The sequence below is a fragment of the Nyctibius grandis genome, chromosome 27 (assembly GCF_013368605.1).
Source record: "Nyctibius grandis isolate bNycGra1 chromosome 27, bNycGra1.pri, whole genome shotgun sequence".
Lineage (NCBI taxonomy): Eukaryota > Metazoa > Chordata > Aves > Nyctibiiformes > Nyctibiidae > Nyctibius > Nyctibius grandis.
Genome location: NC_090684.1, coordinates 3,276,526 through 3,296,920, shown reverse-complemented (window position 1 = coordinate 3,296,920; position 20,395 = coordinate 3,276,526).

Here is a 20,395-nt window from a genome sequence, read left to right as displayed (position 1 = left end):
ATAAAGGTCTCTCTCCATTTCTGAGCGACGGCTGCCGCATCACGTGCTCCGCCGGGCGCTCCCGGGGGACGGCTGCCCGCGGCCGCACCACGGCCCCCATCCCTGCGCCTGCACCCCCCGTCCTGCTCCCAGCACAGAGGCTGCGGGGCTCCTGTGGCCGTGGGGACATGGGACGGCTCAGTGACAGCCCTGGGGTGCTCCTGGTTCTTGTGCTGGGAGGGGAGATGCGAGAGGACTCCGTGTCCTCCGAGCCAGGGAACAGGTCGAGGTCCCGGTGTCCCGCAGCCAGGTGTGGGTCCCCAACCACAGGACAGACCCTGGCCCCATTGAACCACTGTCCCCTGCTCTGTCCTGCAGCAGGACCCCATCTGCCACCACGTTGCTTCATCTGCCCCAGGGACACGATGTCCACACAGGAGAAAATAAATGACGTAAGTTCCCGGCTGCAGTGCTGGGGTGGGCACAGGCTGCCCAGGGCTGGCATGAGGCTGTGGGAGTTGGCAGCCCTCCGAATTCGGGTGGCCTGGGTACTCCTGCTGCCACCCGCCGCCTCCCAGCCCTGCCGTGGGACCGCCAACCGTGCCATGCCGTGCCGTGCCATGTAGGTAAGGGACCACGACCCCCTGCCCCGTTGGAGTCTCGCTGCCCCTTGGGGGGTTTGGCCGTGCCGGCGAGGCTGCTGCCTGGGCTGAAGTTGAATGAGGAGGGAAAAACACTTAAAAAAATGAGGCCAAATGGGTCAGTTGGTCACGGCGACACAGGCTGGTTTGGGATCTGGGCTGGCTGCCCTCCGGCGCTGCCGCTCGCCATGAAACCTATTTTTAGTGATGAGCTAAAGGCGGTCGGAGCCCGGCGTCGTGCAAGTGCGTGGAGGGGAAGAGGATGGTGTGGGCAGCCTTCCTTCCCCCCACGCACGGCAGGGAGGACTCGGGGCGGGGTGGATCGGGGCTTTTACCCCTCGCCCTGGCACGGCCTCTCGGGCTGAGCCCCGGAGTGGGGAGCTGGGGGGGGGATGCACATTGCTGCCCACCCCAGCACGGACGGGACCGGGGCCCCATCCGGCACGTGCAGGGTTGGTGGGAGCTTTTCCACGGGCTCTGGCTGAGGCTCTGCTCCAAACCGTTTGCATCCTTGGCAAGGAGGGACAGAGGCGCTGGCCTTCCCCAGCCTGGCCTCACTCGTGGTGCTAATTAAGGAGGTTGGAGCTGGCAGGGCTGCGCTCCCCATGAGTCGCTTAATGGGGAACAGATTCCCCCAGCGCGGGAGGGCCCTGCGGGCTGGCCGTGCCGTGTGGGCTTGGGTCCTGGTGTGGGAAGGGGGTGGCACGCACCCCATACACCCTAAGCACCCCCAGCTCCCCCCCTTTGCTCTAGCATCAAATGCCCTTTTATCGCTGCTCCCAAGGGACCAGGTCCCCGCGCAGCAGCTCTGTCCCCCCGCCGTGGCTTGAAACTCATGGCCAAGGCTGAGTGGGGAGGTGGGGAGCAGAGCTGGGCTCTTCATGGAGCGTGATGTACTGCTGAGTGTATGATGTGATATTCACGCCTACGAATGTACCGTAGTGGTGGCTGCCTTCGAAAAAACCCAAATAAAATAGCAGTTGCCAGTGCAGGGCTACCGAAAAGAGCAGCTCAGCCCTGCAGAGTGGTGCTCTGCAAACGTACCCTTGGAGAGGTCCCACCTCCGCCACTGGCTCCGTGGGGCTGGACACTGGCAGGGGCAAAGCCATTTTTTTTTCCAGCTCCTACCCCAAGCCTGGGGCACACTTGCTGCCCTGAGCAGTGCTGGCTGCTCTGCTCATGTCCTGGGTGCTCCTGAAAATCACAGGGACGGTTCTGAGGTGTGGGAATGATGGACCAGAGCGGGGAATGATGGACCAGAGCGGGGAATGATGGACCAGAGCAGGGAATGATGGATTAGAGCAACCCAAGTCCCCGGAAAGGGCTTGAAAAGCAAAGTTCAAGCCTTCCTCTGGATGCAGGCTGATGCTGACCATCCACCTTGCAAACCACCGGGGAAGGCGAGAGTTAAACCCTCCTGCCTGAGAATTAATTAACAACAGATGTGCTCTGTTTTAACTAATTACTCTCCTGCCAGCACTTGGTTTTACGGTTCTCTCAGAGCCAGGAGCCGTAGCACAGTGCCCACATGGATGCTGGCCCCGCAGGCTGGGCTTTACTGGGCACTCTGGGCTTGCCTGCCCTCCTTCCCCAGCCTGCCTGGGCCCTGTTTGCTGTCTTAAGAGAAACAATTCAGTGAAATGGGCTAAAATTCATTAAAAGGTCACGTCACCTAAACTGGCTGCACCTCTGCTGCGGGGCTCCTGTCTAGGGACGCAGCCAGTGTACGGCGAGATGTACAAGGAGAGGCTTGGGGATGGTGCAGGATCCATGGCAGGCAGGTGGGAAGCCCTTGTGCTGCAGGGCTGGCTCGTCCCATCGCCCGGAGGTTCCTGGGCACCCCCTTGCCCCATGCTGCGGGCGGCAGGAGGACGCTGGATGGGAAGAGCGGCTTGGACGCGCCTCTGCTCCTGCTTTCGACAGCCTGAGCTATTTCTGTCCGCAATCACAATCAATAAAGTAAGTGAGAGGATTTTTTTCTTTTTATTTTTCCACTCCAAATACTTTCTTCATCCTGTTTCCTCCCAGTTCACACGGCGGACTGGGGAGCGCTCCAGCAAGGAGGCCCACGAAGCTGTCTCCTCCTCCTCCTCACCGCCAGTGCAGTCCCCTGCTCCTGCTCCCACTCCTGCTCCCACTCTTGCCCCAGCCCCACGCAACCCCGATGGTCCCTTCTAATTCACTGCAATCCAAGGGGCAGGTTTTGCTGGGGGGGGGGGGGGGTGAGAACAGCATCGCACATGTATGTGCGCGCACACACACACACGAAAACACTTTTAGAGCCAAAGCAAAAAATATAAAACTAGGTCTTTGGAAGACACGGCGGCTCATGTAATCCCAGGTTCTGCTGGGCTGCCTCCGCGCAGCGCGGTGATGGGGGGGACGGGCCGAGGGGAGCCGACTGCAGTCTATTAAACTTCCTTTGAGAACCTGCCAGACTGACAACAGCTGGAAGGAATTAACGTCTCGGGTCCACCAGCTCCTCTCCTCGCTTTCACCCTTCCCCAAAAACGAGCTTGAGGCCACAGGCCCAGCAGCATCACTTTTTCCCCCACTCCTTGGCATCCGACAGTATCTGGTCCGAGCTGATTTCTCCTTTGATCCTGTACCTGCCAGAAGCGTGAGCATCTGATGATGGGAAAAAATCCCAGTGCCTGCGCCAGCACGAGCACCTGGTTTGGGTCCCTTGTGTCCTAGAGGGTTAGGACCAAGGTGGGGTGTCACCATGGCACTGCAAGGTGACTTTAAGCCATGTCGCACCTTGCAGCCTGCTTGCTGTCACCCTTGGGTGTCCTCATGCTGTGCATGCACCCATGCCAGCGGGACCCTCAGAGCTGCCTGTCCCCTGCTCGTGGGGACCCACAGCCCGGCGCGGGGGTGCTGCCAGCCCGGCAGCCTGGCCCCTTGGCTTGGCAGGAGCTGGGTCGGGTGGGACAGCTCTGGGCTGCTGTTGCCAGCAGAGATTGCACAGAAAGTTATCGTGCCTCGAGGGAAGGGGGGTGCAGAAGCTGTCTGAGCTCGGCGATAGCTGAAGCAGTGCAGAATTGGCAAACGCCGGAGGGTTTGCTGCCAAACGGCAATCTGCCTGCAAGCGCCGGCTCCTCCAGCCAACCTTGGAGGCTGGGACCCAAGCGAAGACCATATATCCCCACGTTCTGCCTTGCTACCAAGTTGGAGAAAGAAAAATGCAGAAACGCTCGTGTTAACCCTCTCCTGGATGCCTGGGGAGGAGCGGAGAGCAGCCCCGTGAGCCCCTCACCCTTATGCACTGCCAGAGACCTGGGCAAAGAGGGCAGGAGAGGGCTTTGCCCCCAGAGAAACGCTGAGACCCTGAGGGACACAATAAGGGACAAAGCCAGGATGCTCAGGACAGCTGGACTGGTGGCCCATGGGGTCATATACAGGTATATACTCGTAGGCACATATATACAGGGACCACTGCTCAATTTAATGCAACCCCTTCAGCCTCCTGCCCGAAGGCAGAGAAACAAGGTGGAAGCCCAGCTGTAGGAGAGCTGGACAGACACACAGCCCCCATCTCGTCCCGGTGGGTATTTTCCCTCGCCCAAGCGCATCCTGGAGCTCAGCATCACCGCGGGCTCCAGCTGAAGGGGATTCTGCCTCCCGGGTGGTGCCAGGGCTCAGGGCAGAGCCAGCGGCTGGAAAGAGAAGATCCATCGGGTTGTGTGGGAAGCAGATGAGTTTTCCAGCATCAGAGGTCAGGAAAACGAGAGAGAGAAACAACCACATGAGAGGGGTTGATGGTGGGCTCGGTGTGTGGGCTGGTCCTCCCACCGCGGCTGCCCGGGGAAGGCAGGGCAGCCCTGGGCACGGGCACACCGGGGCTGGGGCATGGGGTGGGTGGATCCTGGGCCAGCAGCACTGTGCCTTCGTGCATCACCATTGCCAGGGCTAATTACATCCAGTGGGCTCCTACTTACGAGCCCCACGCTGGGCGTGGGGTCCTCTGTGCGTGCAGAGCAGGGGCCTGAACCAGGAAAGGTCGCTAATAAAATTGAGTGACTTTATTTTTGTTTTAATAATATTTCTTATGCCTGCAACACCTTAACGTACACCTTATTTCATCTATGGAGCTGATACGAACCCCATCAGCTCAAGCACCTCCATTTTTTTCTTGCTAGCAAAAGCTGCAGCCGTTGCATGAGTGGCTTTGGAGTGTCACCTCGTCCCTCTTGGCCATGCGACGCCGAGGGCTGGGGCACGATGCCGAGGGCTGGGGCACGATGACAAGGGCTGGGGCACGATGCCGAGGCCCCGAGCTGCCCGGCCAGCGCAGCGATACCTGCCTTGCAGAGCAAGCAGAGACTTTTCCGTGGGGCTCGTCAGGAAGAGGTGCCTCATAAACCCAAATAGTGATTTCCTGCTGCAGTCGGTGGGAGTTGTTTTCTTTAAAAAAAATGCAGCTGAAACCGGAGAGGAGATGGAGTTAGCTTAAATATCTGGGAGCTGGGGAGTTTGCCGTGTGTGAGACAGCGCCAGCAGCCAACACACACACATATACACACACACGCACCCGCCTGGGATGCCAACATTTGAAAGCCATTAACAGGAATATTTTGGGAGGAAAAAATTCGGCCCAACCTTTAACCCCACACAGAAACGCGCTGAACAGCCCCGGTGAGTTATAGAGTGAAAAAAGTGGCACCATTTTTTTCTTTTGAGACCAAAGTGCTCGTCCCTGCTAAGCAGGGAAAGTTGGCACACGTTGCGCACACGTGTGTGACAGGGCAACCAGCCACTCGCCTCCCACGCGTTAATTCACTCTTATTTACATGCTGGGCCTCAAATGGTCTCCTGCTCACCCCCACCCTGCTTCTCCATGGGCATGGACACAGTGGTGGGGTGTGGAGGTGACCAGAGACTCCTGTTTCCTCTGTATATATATATATATATATTTTTTTTTTTTTCATATATGTGTGTGTGTCAGACCCTACTGTGTGATATATAGTCTGTCTGACTGTATGTGTGTGTATATATACACATATATTCATGCATATGTATATATAGACACATGCACATATATATAGAGAGAGACACATAAATATGTGTGTGTGTGTGTATATATATATACACACACACATATTTTTTTGTGCATCATTTATTTGTGTATATATATTTTTCTACACCCACCCCAGTGGTACTATCACCTGCATTATCATGTTGTCACAGGCTCTGCCCCCAGAGCGGGCGCTGGGTTTCATTTGCCCGTGGGTGGGTTTCCCCTCGGCGCTGGGCTGCCCTGCTCCAGGGCTGGGTTTCCCGTGGAAAGCTGAACCTCCCGCCCGATTGCCAGGGCTCAGCGATCCCGGAGCCATCCCCTGCGCTGCCATTTGGTGTTAATTATTTGCTGGCACTGCTGATGCCGTGGGGGGGATGCTGGTGGCTCCCAGCAGGTCCAAGCTCCATTTCCACCCAAGGCCCATTGATTTTCAGGCTCGTTAGTGCCTGAGCCTGTTCCATGGCGATGGGCAATGAAGGATTATTTTTTTTTATATATATATATATTTTTTTTTTTTTTATTTAAGGCTCGTTTAAAGCATACTGAGTCCTCAGCGTGGCTGGGTGTCTGCGCCTCTGCCTGCTGCTAAGGGGAGATACGCAGCTAACGTGTCTGGCTCGGTTATTTTGCTCAGGATTTTGGCAGCACGGAGGGAACTCCTGTAACACACGCTGAGCTGAGCGTGCAGCCCCTCGGCCCAGCCGGGACCCGGAGGCTCAGCCGTGCTAGCCATTGCCCGGCTAACCCCACTCTGCCTTCCAGCCACCTTTGGTCCCCCTGCAATACCCCGGGGGCTATCGCAGCGCTGCCTCTCTGGGTGTGCTCAGCTCCTCCCGGGCCTCCCGCCCCAGCCGGGAGCTGCTCTCCCCTCGCCGCACGTCAGCCGGGCAGCGAAGCCGCTCAGAAATGGCTTCCAGATGTTGCAAACAACTGGCTCCCTCCCGCAGCCCGGAGCAGCTGGGGCGCACGAGCCCTGGGCACGTTTCCCCGGGTCCCTCCCGAGCCCCAAAGCAGAGGCTGCCCCTCAAATCCAGTTTGGCTTTCGGGGCAGCTGCCGGAGAGCAGCCCTTGCCCCTGCACACCGGCGCCTTTCGACGCCCGATTGCCCAAGGTGTGAAGTTCTTTGGCTGCTCCCACCTGGCTCATCTAAAATCGGAGATTTGAGGGTATTTTATTGGCATGCTGCTGCCCTCTAGTGAAGGGATGCCCAGCCAGCCCAGTCTCCCCGCCACGCTCGCACTGGGCCCAGTTGCCCGACGGACAGTGGCCACTCCTTGAGCCTCTGGTTTGTTCCTCGAGTGGAAAATCAAGACATGAGCATCGCGCTTTTAGTGCAGAAGTGCCCAGCACCTGCAGCTCTCAGTGACATCCAAAGACACCCATTGCATCAGCAAAGATTTTACACAACTTGCTCTGAAGCAGTTTCTAGTCTAAAAGCACCAAATCAAAAAAGAAATCATTGTAAGAGAGATTAAAAGAGATGTCAGAGGCTGCGCTGGCAGCAAAAGTGCTGGTCGGTCCTGCCCACCCCATGGAGCTGTGCCCTGTCTCAGCTGCGGCAGTGACACCCCATTGAACAGGGGGGTCCTTGGGGCTGCTTTGCTATGGGGTGGGTTTTGGTGCCAGGGACCAGCCAGGTGCTCGGTGTTAGCAGTGGGTGATGGAGATGGAAGAGGAAATGTCCCAGCCACGAATCACCTGGTAAGGGGCGGTGACAGGGAACCACCTGCCCAGGGGCTGGGGTATAAAGGGCTCTCGGGAAGATGGGGCTCCCTTTACCGGGATCTGTGGGACAAGCTCTGTGGGGAGCAGCCAAGGTAAGTGTGTGCTCTGCTTCCCCCAGTAAAAATCAGGGTAACCCCGGGCTGGCCGTGGGAAGGTGGGGAAGCTGATTTCCTCCTTGCATGGGCTGTGCTGAAGAGGTAGTTGGCTTCTGTGATTTTGGGGGTTGAATCCTTCTGTTCTGCATAGAGCTCTCTGCCCTAAAGCCGTACTGCTTTCTTTTTGCACTTCCCAACTAGGTTTTGCTCTTCTCTGAGTCCTAGGGCTCCCCTGTAGCAGTTGAGATAAAATAAACTGCTTTCTGGAGGTTGTGCTGGGGCTTGGTGACAGCCAGGTTCCTATGGTGGCCGTTGTCTCTGCTCTTCCCTGAAAACTTGTACCTCTGGAAAGGCCTGAGGGTCCCCGAGTGCCTCTCACAGCCCTGCCCAGGGGCTGTTTGCCCAACTAGCTTCATCCCAGGGTTGCTTCCAAGGCAAGAGATATTTGATGCTCCACTCACTGCCCTGATCTGAAGGACCACACCAGGTCCCCCCAAATCCCCAGCTCAGCATTCTCCATCCCTTTGTCTCTGAGCAGTCCCACAGTGACCATACTGCTGCCCATAGTGGTGGCTGCATTTCAGAGGATTCCTATTTACACGGCATTTTAAAATCCTCCACTAAGTATGTCCCAGTGCACACCACGGCCACCTCTGTTCCCACTTACTGGGTGCAGAGCGAGGCTGGCTTTGTGGGTACAGCACTTCAGACAGGAGGGTTAGCTCCTGTCTCACATTGCTCAGGTGTCAAGGAGGAATGAAAATCCTCCTCCCCTTTCTCTCCAGCCTGTTTGGATTGCAAATCCCTGCCCTGCAGAGTGCCAGGCACAGCACTGCTCTGATAGCCCAATGCCCAAGCTCCTGGCTCTGCAGGGATGGCACCGGGGCTGGGAGGAGACCCCTCTCTGCATCCCCATCCTGCAGCCTCCTCCTTGAGAGCAAACGCCCATGGGAGAGAGGAAGCAAATGAGGGAGGTGAGCAGTTAAATCTCAGTATTTCTTGGTTGTAAATGGGAGCTGTTTTGGCCACAGGGCTTGAATAGCCCCTGGATTATTTTTCTGCTTTAAAAGTTTCAAGCAGCCTTGCAGCTGCCTGGCAGGGCACATCCTGGCTCAGTCCCCCAGCGACACATCTGGGGTCAATGCACCTCTGTACCGGCCATAAATCCCTCTGGACTCATCCTCCTGGGATGCAGATGATCCCCTTCCCTAACAGAGAGGACTACAACCACCCCTCCATCCCCATGAGGGCACTGACACTTAATACAACTGCTCTGATCCCAGTTGCTGCCCTACAGAAATAGCTGTGGGCTCAGTAGAGACTTGCTGTGACCATCCCTGCCTGGTGCCCCTGTGGTGTTTGCTGAGTGTGCGTAACACACCCGCACAGCAATGTCCCATAAAGTTTGCAGTTTATGTCCCCTTGGTTTTATATTTACATTGAGTTATTTTCAATAAAGGTGGGGTTTTTTTATTGTCTGAACTATTTCATGTTCAATAAAGGTTGTTATTGATGATGGTTCAATATAGCATCATAAAAATTGCACGTGGCAGAAATATAATGAAATGCCCTTTCACAATAGTGTTGCACAAAGTAAAAAACCAAACCCTATGCTAAATTCTCACTTAATAAAACCCCTTGTGCAGATGGGGGAAACTGACAGAGCATGGAATATTTCACCCCTTTTTCTCCTAGGAGCTGGGTATCCTGTGGCAGCTGGCACAGCCTCCTCAGGGCTCTCCTCCCAACTGGACACAGGTGACAGAGAAGCCAGACTGGGTGGGGAGGGTCCTGCTTTTTGCCCCATATAGTCAATTTTGCTGAGACACAGACCAGGTTTTTAACTTTCCCCCTGCATGGCTTTTAGAGAGGCTGAGGCAGCCTCCTCTGATGGCCACCACAAACCCATGGGAAAAGACAACAGCTTGGCTGTGGCCATGTGCTGGAGGTAAGGGCAGACTCCCCGGGGCTGTGTTCAGCACCTGGGCTTGCTGCTTGCTGCTCTCTCCTGCCCAGAGCTGCTGGGCTCTGGGTGGAGCAGACTGGATCCCCCCAGCAGCTTGGCAAGAGCAGAGGATCAGCCCCTGAAACTGGAACAGAAGCAGAAACCAGTCACTGTGGTGCACAGGGGGTTTGGCCAGCTTGGTGGCACCAGGTGTCACAGAGGATGAAGGCTCAGCAGTGGCAACAAGAGCATCTGGAAGGAAGGTGGGTGCTGCCAGCAGCTCCTGGATCCTCAGCTGTGCTTAAATCCTTCAGAGGGAGATACCACAGCAAAGGCAGCTGGGCTCTGCTGCTCCCCTGCCCACAGAGCTGCCAGCCCAACCCTGAACACCTGCGTGTGCCTAGAGCACAAAGTTATTCATCCTTCCCAAACCTCTCCCTTTTCCCTACCAGATCCAGGGGTAGCCCCTTCTGCACAAACACAAGAACAAAATAAATGTGCTGATGGGGCATAAAACTCTGTGCACCGGGGGTTACAGAGGGACTTCTCCTGCAATGCACCTATTCTGTAGCTGTCCCATCTGGATATGGTTTTCTAAGTTATCTGGACATGTAGTGCCAGCCTTGCTGGGGGACATGGATGGCTGGCCTTGTGGTGGCACATGGGTGAGTGTCCCACCACGTCAAGGTGGGCAGGGAACGGACAAACTCTTCAGCAGCCCCAGAAACAATATAATTTCTAAGCCATGACAGGGAAATAGGCACTCACGGCATTTGCTCTGCACTTTGGCAAATTCCTTCTGCTTTTAGCCCAAATGAGATGCTCTGGCTAACGTGGGGCGGCAGGTTTGCAGGCTGAGCTGGCACCTTCTGCCTGCACACGTATTCCAGCAATCCCGGGGGAAAGGGGAGGAATAACTAAAAGTTGGCTGTTAGTTGGTACCAGCTTCAAGGACTTCTCCCTGCAGACGAGCCTGGAGGTGTGAGTAATGAATAAAAGTAGTAAGATGGGGAAAAAAAAAAATCTATCAGGTTCTTCTTTTGCCAGTATCCCCAAGTATAAAAGAAAAAAACCCTGTTCCTTTGTCCCCTCACTTGCCCTCTACAGATGCACATGCAAAATCTAATTAAAATTTAGCAAAAGGGGAAAAAAAAAAATGACACAGGGTTTTTAGCTTTAAAAAAAGAGAGAGAGAAAGAAAGAAGATCCTTAACAAAGGCCATAATATTAACAGGGCTGATTCGTCAGCCGCTACCTGATAATATAGAGTTGAGCGAGCTTTATTAACGTTGGAAGCCTTGGCTCTTTGTTAATTACGGGCTTTGCTAATGATTTGGAATATTGGTCGGTTCTGGGGGATGTTGATGAATAGAGACCTCGCCAAGATTTATTCCTAATTATCTCATTTGTCTCCCTCCATTACTTTTTATGGCTGAAATTTATGGAGCTATTACCAGGGACCTCGCCACAGCTCTGAGATGATTTGGGAGAAGAGAGATGTTTAATAATAATAACAATAATAATAATAATAAAAGCTAGATTAATAGGAAACTGATTACATGGTGGCGGGGGGCCATTCCTGGGTGACCCCTGGTCCCAGAGGCGCGTGGTCCCCGATGCTCCCCTCGAGCCTCCCCATCCCTGGGAGGGAACAGTGTCCTTGCCCAGTAGCCAAGGGACCTCTGGAGGTGCTGAAAGGGCCGTTGGGAAATTCCTTCTGGCACCTGTAAGAGTTGGGAAGCTCCTTTTGGAGGAGATGGCAGAAATCTAGCAGGTTTTTCATGCGTGGCTTGTCCCCATCCAGGTCTCCTCCCTCCCCTCCTGAGCCGCTGCAGCCACACCGCGATGCTCTGGCTCCTGCTGCAACCCACAAGCTGAAGTTAGTGACAACACCAACACCCCCGAAGCACCCCAGGGACGTTCACCTAATCCCTGATGTTTCCATTTCCTCACTCATCCCACCAAAATAATTCAATGCTCTAATATCCGATACCCCGTGCCGTTCATAGGGGGTTTTGCCGTGTCCCCACGAGGGGTGGTGGCTGTGGCAATAACAAGTCACATCTGCCACCCCACCACGGGCTGTGCCAGGAAAGCCCCGTCCCGGGGCCAGCACTGAGCCCACCACCCTTTAATTATCATGCAAAGCAATTAGTTTTTTCTCAGCTGCGCTGCGGACTAATTCTCTCCCAGAATCTCCCAGTAAACATTTTCCCAGTACTATCAAATTTGCCACACAAAGGAGAGCTGGGGCTGCAGCTTATCTCCGCGGAGTATTATTCCCCCATCTTCCAGCGTGTAAACCTACTCTCGTCCCGATAAGAGGCCTCACACAAAAGATCAAAGGCAGCAAGACTCTTACGGAGAGGAGGGTTTTCTTCTTTTTTTTTTCTTTTTCTTTTTTTAGTGTTGTTATAAATTTACAGATCCAGAAGAAGCTGCATTCCCACCCAGTAATGCAGATTAAAATAATTACCCACAGCCGGTTTCATTAGCCGAGAGGAAAAAAATATCAGCATTAGCAATCCAGGGAACCCCAAATTACAGCATCCCTCATGGGGACTTCCCTGTCTCCGTTCCCCTCCAGCCCCATCATCCCCACAGCCATCCCAGGCATGGGACAAGGGCAAGCACAGCCACCACATACCTGGATTGTGGAAGAAGAGAATTTCCCACTGAGAAAGTGAGGATTTGCTGGATTTCTTTGGGATTTGGGGCTGTTCATGAGGTCCCTGACGGCTCCAGAAATGTGTCCCCATCACAGGCGTCGATCGCTGTGGGGGCATCGGTGGTTTGCTCGGAGCTCCGGCACCCCGTGCCCGCACAGCTGGACCCCCTGTGCCCCTCGCTGCAGCTCTAGCCATTTGTCAACCTGAGACACATCAACCAGCTTCTGCAAAAAATGTAACAGGGAAAAGAGGGAAAAATATGGCAATTATTGAAATAAAATACATCAGTGCTTTTGTTGTTGTTAAATAATGTGCTTTTCCTCCCTGGATGGAAAAGGAAGGGGCTGTAAAGCTCACCAGCACAAAATGCTTCGACTGGGGTTAAACAAAGCGGTCTGGTGGACCCCCAGCACTCTCCCCAAAGCCCAGGTTTTGTTTTCTCCCTCCCCATTTTGGCTGCCAAACCAAAACCAGCCGTGCCAGCACATGGTCATCTCTGCCCCGTGGCACATCCCTGCCAGCCCCGTCCCCAGCGCGTCCCTCACAACTCACGGATGCTCTGAGCCCCTTTACGCTTCCTGGGTGCTGCAAAAGGGACTTTACACCCATTTTTTTTCCTCCCTCTTCATTTGCACCCAGATGAAGGTTGGTGCAAATGAAAACCAGGGCTGCCTGGAAGCTAAGGGAGCTCTTGCCTCCTCCGGGTCGGGAGGAAGAGGGACAGCGATTGCCGTGGCTATTTCTGGGACGGTGCTCGGAGGTGACAGTGGTGGCGATGGATGGGACAGTGATGGACGTCAGGGCATCCCACCCTCCTGTCCCAAAACAACCCCAGGGATGTCCACTTAAACCCACGCCCCCAGCACCCCGCAGACCCCAACAAGCCCCTGGGGACCAAGATGATGCTCAGACCCCTCTGCCCTCATTTTGTCCCCCAGAGCCGGGTACCAGCCGGGTACCAGCTGAGGATGGGGCTCCAACACAGGAGCGAGAGCAGCCCCTTCCCGCCTGAGCTGCAGCTCGTCAACACAGATGGCAAAATCTAAATGTTATGATAAGGTATTTCTCCCAAATTTCCATCTTAATAGAATTACGAGCCTGTAATTACCCTACAAGCCTGAAAACCTGCCGGAATCCCAATTAGGAATCTGAGGACATAATTGGCCCCTAATTAGAAAGATTTGTCAAATGTGAACAATTTTCTCACCTCTTCTTTTTTTTTCTTTTCTTTTCCTCCTCTTCTCCCCCTGCTGAAAATACAGATATTTTCTCTTCCCCTCCGCCTCTTTCCCCATAAATGGGGGCTCCAATCTTCCAGCTGCACCACGCTCCGCATCCCACTCCTTCGGGCTCTTGGGAAAGATGAACTCCGTAGCAGCTGTTAAGTCATTTTTTTATATTTCCTGGAAAACTGCACTATTAAAAAATTTTTTAAATATAAAAAATACAAAAGAGAGAGGGAGACACCTGCAAAACTGCAGCCTTGGGGTTTTGGCTTTGCTCCCGCTGCAAGGATGGGCACTGGTGGGCTGGCCAGGGCAGCGAGGCTGCTGCTGAGCAGCTTTCAGGGCTGGGAGATGTGGAGAAGGTGGTGGATGCTGGGCACAGCGTGCCGTGGTAAGGGGCATCGCCCCCGTGGCCATGCTCCCCAGGGGGGTTGGAGGGGTTTGGGGAGCAGGCGCTGTAGCTGGGCTGGGGCACAGCGGGGTGCAGGGGCTGGCATGGAGCAGCCCTGCTCCCACACGGCAGCAGCACGGCCAGATCCAGAGCAATTCCTCTACCAAAACCAGGTGTTGAGCTTAAACACGGTGCCAAGCCAACGCTGGCACAGACCCACAGCGACCCGCGAGCCCCACAATGCCCATGGCACACACAGACAGCCAAGGTTTGAAAATCCACCCCGGGAGCGAAGCCACAGTGGTTCCCGTGAGCACCCAGGCAGGGACGTGCACGCAGCCACCTCGGGGTGCCCATTTCAGAGAGGATGGGCCCTCACCCCTGCAAAGCAAGCGGCCAGGTGACACCCCGAGGGGCTTGGGGCTGAGGAGGACCCGTTTAAGGGAAAACTTTGCTGCCCCAGCAATGAGCTGCTCCTATCACCTGCTGCCTGGCAGGAAAGATGGAGCAAGGCACCCCTGTCCCTGTCCCCCTGCCCAAACCCCAGCTGGAACCACACGCCACCCCAGTGCTGTGCGCTGGGACTGAAGCCTCCCTCCCTCTTCTTCCTCCTCCTCCTCCCACCAGAGGCTCTTTAGTTAAAAGCGACAACAGGAGGGGAGGGATGGGGGGGATAGGGGGAAGCCTGGTTTTCCTAATTAACAATTAGCACAGAGTGTGCTGCTAATTATGTGGTTCCATGTAATTAAGAAGCTAATTAGTGCAGTGTCAATTAAGATTTAATTAGTACCCTTGTCAAAAATACTTGAAAGCACAGTTTATATGCAAGTACTTCAATATTTCAATGGTCATGATCTCCCCGACGCGGGGAGCGCCTGCTTGCCAGCCCTCGCCGGAGCCTGCTAACAGCTCTCCTGAGTTTATTGATATTGTCCTTTAAAACGCTGTCGCGTGTATCTCTGTGACAGCCACTTGTACTGACGCTGCAGGCAGCCGGCGCTGGTGACGTGGCAGAGTTTTGCTTCCCACCGCGACGATGCTCCCACCGGCATCCCCAGGCCTGCACCGCGTGGGCTTGAAGCCTCCCTTGGCCCGAGCCGCCCATCACAGAACCAGCAACACCAGCAGGTGCTGGGAGTACAGGGCCATCGGGGCTTTCTTCACCATCAGCCACCACTGAGCAGCTCTGCACAGCCCTGCGTTGCCCCAGCCCATGCACTGGCAGCTGCCTCACCTCTGAGGAGCTCCCAGGCTCTTTGAAAAGCCAGCATGCAACACCCACAGCGGTAATATTTTGGGCCCCCAAATGCTTTTATTCTAATCATCATCCCTGCTATCTCCAAAGATGACAACGACCTGCCATGGGCAGTGCCCAGAGCTGACCCTACGTCCTTCCAGCCTGGAAAATAGTAGAGGAGCTGGACCACACCGCACATCCCCAAAGGGACACCTCGGACCAGCGCTGGCCGTGCTGCTCAGCGGGGCTGTGCCCAAAGATGCTGCTTCACTGCGCTCCAGAGCCTCCTGCCACAAAGATGGGACAGCAAAGGGTCCCAAAAAGCCTCAAGGTGCTGAAGGCAGAGCAAGAAGGAGATGTGAAGGAAGGATGGGGAGAGCCAGGGTGAGTAATTTCCACCCCAACACCTGTATCAGCAGCATTTCTCCAGTGCAGAGGAAAACCTCCCTGGGTCCGAGCTCAGCCCTGGCGAGGGGTCCCACAGCTGCCCGCGGTGCTCCTGGCTCAGGATCGCCCAGGAATTCCTCATGTCAGGACAGGCGTGGGCTGAGGCAGAAGGAGGAAAGGAAGAAATATGTCGAGGGCTCTCAAGGCTTCAAGAGACATAAACAAAAACCCACCTACACAAACAAACCAAGGAAACACTCTACAGTTTGTAAATCATCCTCTGCAAGCGGCTCAAAGGCTCCCGGGCCCAGAGACGCAAGGAAACGAGCCAGCCGCTCGCTATTTTTCAGCTTGAAGGCGCGGGGCTGCTTGCAGGGCGCGAGCTCGGACGTGCCATGACAGCAGCTGGGAGGGGAAACAACTTCCCAAACTCCCAGCTGGCTTCATGCACCCCTGGGAGCCCTTCATGCACCCCTGGGAGCCCTTCATGCTGGCACAGGAGCCGCTGTTTGTCCTGTTCTCCTCCAGCAAACCCCTACCCTCACCCTGGGCACTTCCCCATGTGTAAATCCACCCCCAAGCACATGTGCGCCGTGGGGCTTGCAACCTCCAAAGCCCACGCCAGCAGATTAAAGCCTGGCTCACTGGTTGCCGCATGTTTTGGGTCTTACCTATTCATTTTATGCACTGTGACAACACATACTTGGCTTGGTTGGGCACCAGGTTGTTGCACCAAGCACTAACCGGTCCCAGAGGGCATCCCCCAGCACACCCCACGGCCCCATCAGCCACACGGACATCTGGGGCTTTGGCGTTTTCACCGACCATCCCACCCCTTGCTGAGCGAGTATTGCCAAGAAATGAACAACTCAAGCATGGACTGGAGGGTTTTATAGTCTCAAGAAGGCTTGGGAGCAAGGTTGTCCACAGAATAATCTCCTTGGGCAGATAAAAAACCTTCAGAAAGCTGGTTTGTGCTTTTTGAAGCAAGGCCCAGTCCTCCAAGTGCCACAGTCGAGCAAAACCTCACTCAGGACGTGGCACAGAGTCCCAAACGTACGTGCACAGAGCTTGACTGCAAAATGACAGCTCGAAACAGCAGCTCCCAGTGCCAGGCTGGGAAAACCTTGTCCTGCTTGGCCTAATCCCCAGGCACAGCTTCTTGGAGGCAGCATCTCAGGCTGGAGCCCAGTGGAGCGTCACTGGGAGATGGACCATTTCCCCACAGCACCAGAGGGTTCAGCTCCTGCCCAGGTGACAGCAGTGGGTTTTACACCCCAGGGAGCAACATGGGAGGATTTCTTGCCTCTTTGCTAATTGTCTCTCTGCTGGTAGCTTTCAGCGATACCTTGAATAGCTGAAAAAACCCTGAGAGACTAAAATAGGGTCGGGAGAGTCCCCCAGAGTAACCCCAGGAAGAAACCAGCCAGGAAAGAAACAGAGACCAAGACAGCATCAGAGTCAAATAGCCAGGGGCTCTTGGTGCCAGCCACAGGAGGGGACCCCCCATCTGCTCCCCAGACAGAGCTGGGACCCTGTATTTTGGGGGCTGGTGGGGATGGACCTTGCATCGCCCCGTGGCTTTGAGCAGGGCTGTCCCCCACGCTCGGGTCCAACAGGTCTTTGCCGTCCCACCCCGGGCACGCTGCCGCAGCCCCGGCTCCAACATGGAAGAGGGGAAAAGAAGACGGGAGCTGGAGCAGCTCATCCTCAAAGCAGCCACAACCAACCCACCTCCCAGCTGGAGCTGAGCTCAGCGAAGCCACCACTCCAGAGCCGCACGGACAGAGGGATGGGGAGTCTGGGGAGCGTGGAGGAAGCACAGGAGGTGCTGGGATTTTTTTCCCCCCTCACCCTTTCCCTTCTCCCTCCCCCCTGCCTTGTACGTGGCTGAGCCGCCTGCTCTCCCACAACGGCTGCCAAAATACAGCGAGACAGGGTATAATTACAGACACTTACTGCGGCCATTACACCACCAGCACGGTCTGCGCAAAGTGACACACGACCCGTCAACTCCTTATTCACGCCATTAAGGGGACTCATTAGCATCTTCGCTCAGAAGCAAAATTACCCTCACTGCTCATTTCAAGATGTCATAAATTTTAATTTAGGACCCAAAGATAGCACAATGGGAGCGAGCTGGCTCTCTCCTGCAGTCGCTGGCTGGCTGAGGGAGGTGGTGGGAGGGAGGTGGTGGTGCTGGAGGGGGGAGGAAAGAGAAATGAAAGGGCTGGTTTGATAAAAGATGGTGGGGTTTCAAGGAGAGATGGGGAAGGAGGGAAAAGATGTGCCCCAAAGGTCAGGCAAGTGCTGTGCCCCGTTGGAGGCAATGGAGGAGGAGGAGGGAGCCTGCTGAGGGACGAACGCTGCCCCGGGATGAGTGGGAGAGCAGGGGCAGTGCTGGCTCCTGCCAGGGCACAGCACGCAGCAGACCCCGAGCTTTGAGCCACCCGCACAGCCCAGCATCACAGCTTGGTCCTTCCAAATCCCTTTCCCCAGGAGACTGCCCTGGCACAGCAGCATCACCCAGGGCTCGGCACTGGACCTACTATCCAGGTTATTTGCAGCCTGTGGCTCAGCAGAACAGTGGAAATGTGCTATAACCCCCAAGAAAAGGTTGCTTTTATTCTAGAGTGAAAGTAGGTGCTGGAACTGCAGCTGCACGGGACACACAGGAGATCGTAGAGAAACTTTTACTAAAGCCCTTCCAGCCCATCTCCCCCAGGGTTAAGCCCTGATAACCCCCCTGTGCTCTTCCTGACGGGTTTTTGGTAACCTACCCATGCCAGGGTGACCACGGTCACCCCTTTCCCCCCACCCCAGCCCATGGGTGCCCACTTAAACCTGCACAACGAAGGAGAGATGCCTCCTCTCCCACCTTCCCTGCAAACTCTGCCAGGACCAAATGCAATTACAAACCTCTTAAACTTTACCAGCTACCAGGCTCCGTGATTAATGAGTTCAAATGTCCACATCTTTAAAAAACAGGGAGGGGAGAAAGAATTAGAAGCAAAGCATCTCCAATTACAGGCAGCTGAGGGACTCTGGCCCACTCCTGTGCTATAAGAACATATATCCAGAAAGGTTATGTTAATTTTTAATGTACAAGACCATAATTAATTTCTGGAGCTGAGGCTGGATTAGCAGAGAGTGTAAATTCCAGCCTCAGCTCGAGCTGCTGATAAACCAACACCGCTGAGGGTTGGGGCCGGGGGCTCCCTGGGGCCAGAGCAGCACTGTGCCAAGGCCACGGCTCTCGGTGGCTCCTGGGGACATCGTGTCCCCACACATGCACCCAGCAAAAGCCCCTCTTCCAGCCCTGGGACACGGTGCTGGTGGCACCAGGGATGGGGTTGCCACAGAGGGTCCCAGCCACCCCTTCACCATGTCCGGCATTAGGGATGCTAAAAGCATCCAAAGCTGCTTTGAAAAGATAAAAATACAAAATAATCCCTCCAACGGCCTTTGGAGAGACTGCAAGGAAAGGGTCCGGACCCGGCAGGCGAGGATCATGTGGCCTGGAAATACAGTAAGTTTTTAAAGGAAAGAAAAGGCTCCATTATTCTCCCATTAAACTCTCCCCAGCTCTCCCCCTCTCTCCTTTCCCTCTGTCAGTCTTTCGTTTGCTCGCTGACTTCCCCCAGCCTCTCCGAAGACAGATCGTTCCCTTAATCACTCTGGAAAAGAACCCCAAGCCGATATAATATTATAATTAATTAATTCACTAAAAAGGTATTAAATTTCTTTTCCCCCCTGTGGATATTATCTGAATTCATTGACCTTTAGAAAAATCACCCTCTAATTGTAACCAGGTTCAAGTGCATTTCCAGCCTGTCCCTTTTACATTAATAATATCTTCCAGGACTCCACTATGCTGCTTAAATATTGTATAAATTTCACTGCCCCCTCAAAAAAGGAGAGAGAGAAAGGCATGAAATGAAAACTATGAGCTGATTAAACCAGCTCTGGAGCGTGGGGGAAGAGGTAAAAGGACTCCACGGTGGCGTGGGAGATGGACAGACCCACAGCGGGACCCCAAATGGGCTCGTGACGAGGAATCCCACATTCCCAAGGTCCCTGTGGTCCCTGGCTCCCAGCTGGGAGGAAAAGCCCAGGACTGGGATGCGGGGCAGCTCCCAGGCGGAGCATCCTTGGGAAAGCAAATTGCTGAGCACTTTGGGGTGCAGCTTGGTGGGAGAAGGGGTCCCAGCGTGTCCACAGCGACCGCTTCAGGGTGTCCATGTGGCACAATGAGTGCAAGAGGACTGGATTTCCAGAGGGGTTTCTAAGACAAATGGGGCGCTGCTGGTCTCAGCCCGGCCCTCTCTGGGGTCCCAGCACCTCCTGGGGCCCCGGGACTGCAGCTCCCTGGGTTTCTGTTGCTGCAGCCTCTGCTCTTTCAATTCCAGGTGCCCGTTGTCCCCTTTGCTGGTTGCAGGGACAGGGCTCTGCTGCTCCAATCTCAGCAAGACCCTGCTTAAACAAGCCAGCCAGCAGTTGCTCCATCATCCGGCGCTGTAAATTCAGCGTCAGGCATGGAAAATCCAGCTGGGCGGCTGCTGTCAAGTCTATCGGGTATCCCGGGCCAAAGCTCTCCCTGGCAGAAGCCCCAGCCCTGCCAGGGCCAGCGGAGCAGGGCCAATGGCTCCAGCGGAGACTTGGGGGTGCAAAGTCCTGCTGCTGTGCCCACGGCTCGGGAGGCAGAGCTCAGCCTCTCCCAGCTCGTCTCAGCCGAATGGGGCACGCGGGGCTGTGCACGGCCAGCCGGGAGCTGGGGTTCTGCATCCCATGGGGAAGGGGCTGCTCCACTGAGCTGCCTCCCTGCACCACAGGGCTCAGCAGCAAGGGCCAGGTCACCTGCCCTGTGCCAGCCTTTGCATCATCACCTGGGTGGTGGGGAAACTGAGGCAGGGACCTTCTCCACATCCTTCTCCATGAGGGAAGTGCTTTCTACCTGCACCTCATTTTCCTCTTCCCAGGGCTTTTTTTCTAGCACATCTCTACCCCTCTTCACAACCAGGAAGCCACCATCCTTCAGCCCCAGCTCTCTTGGCCCTCTGGTTTACAGCACACAGACGCT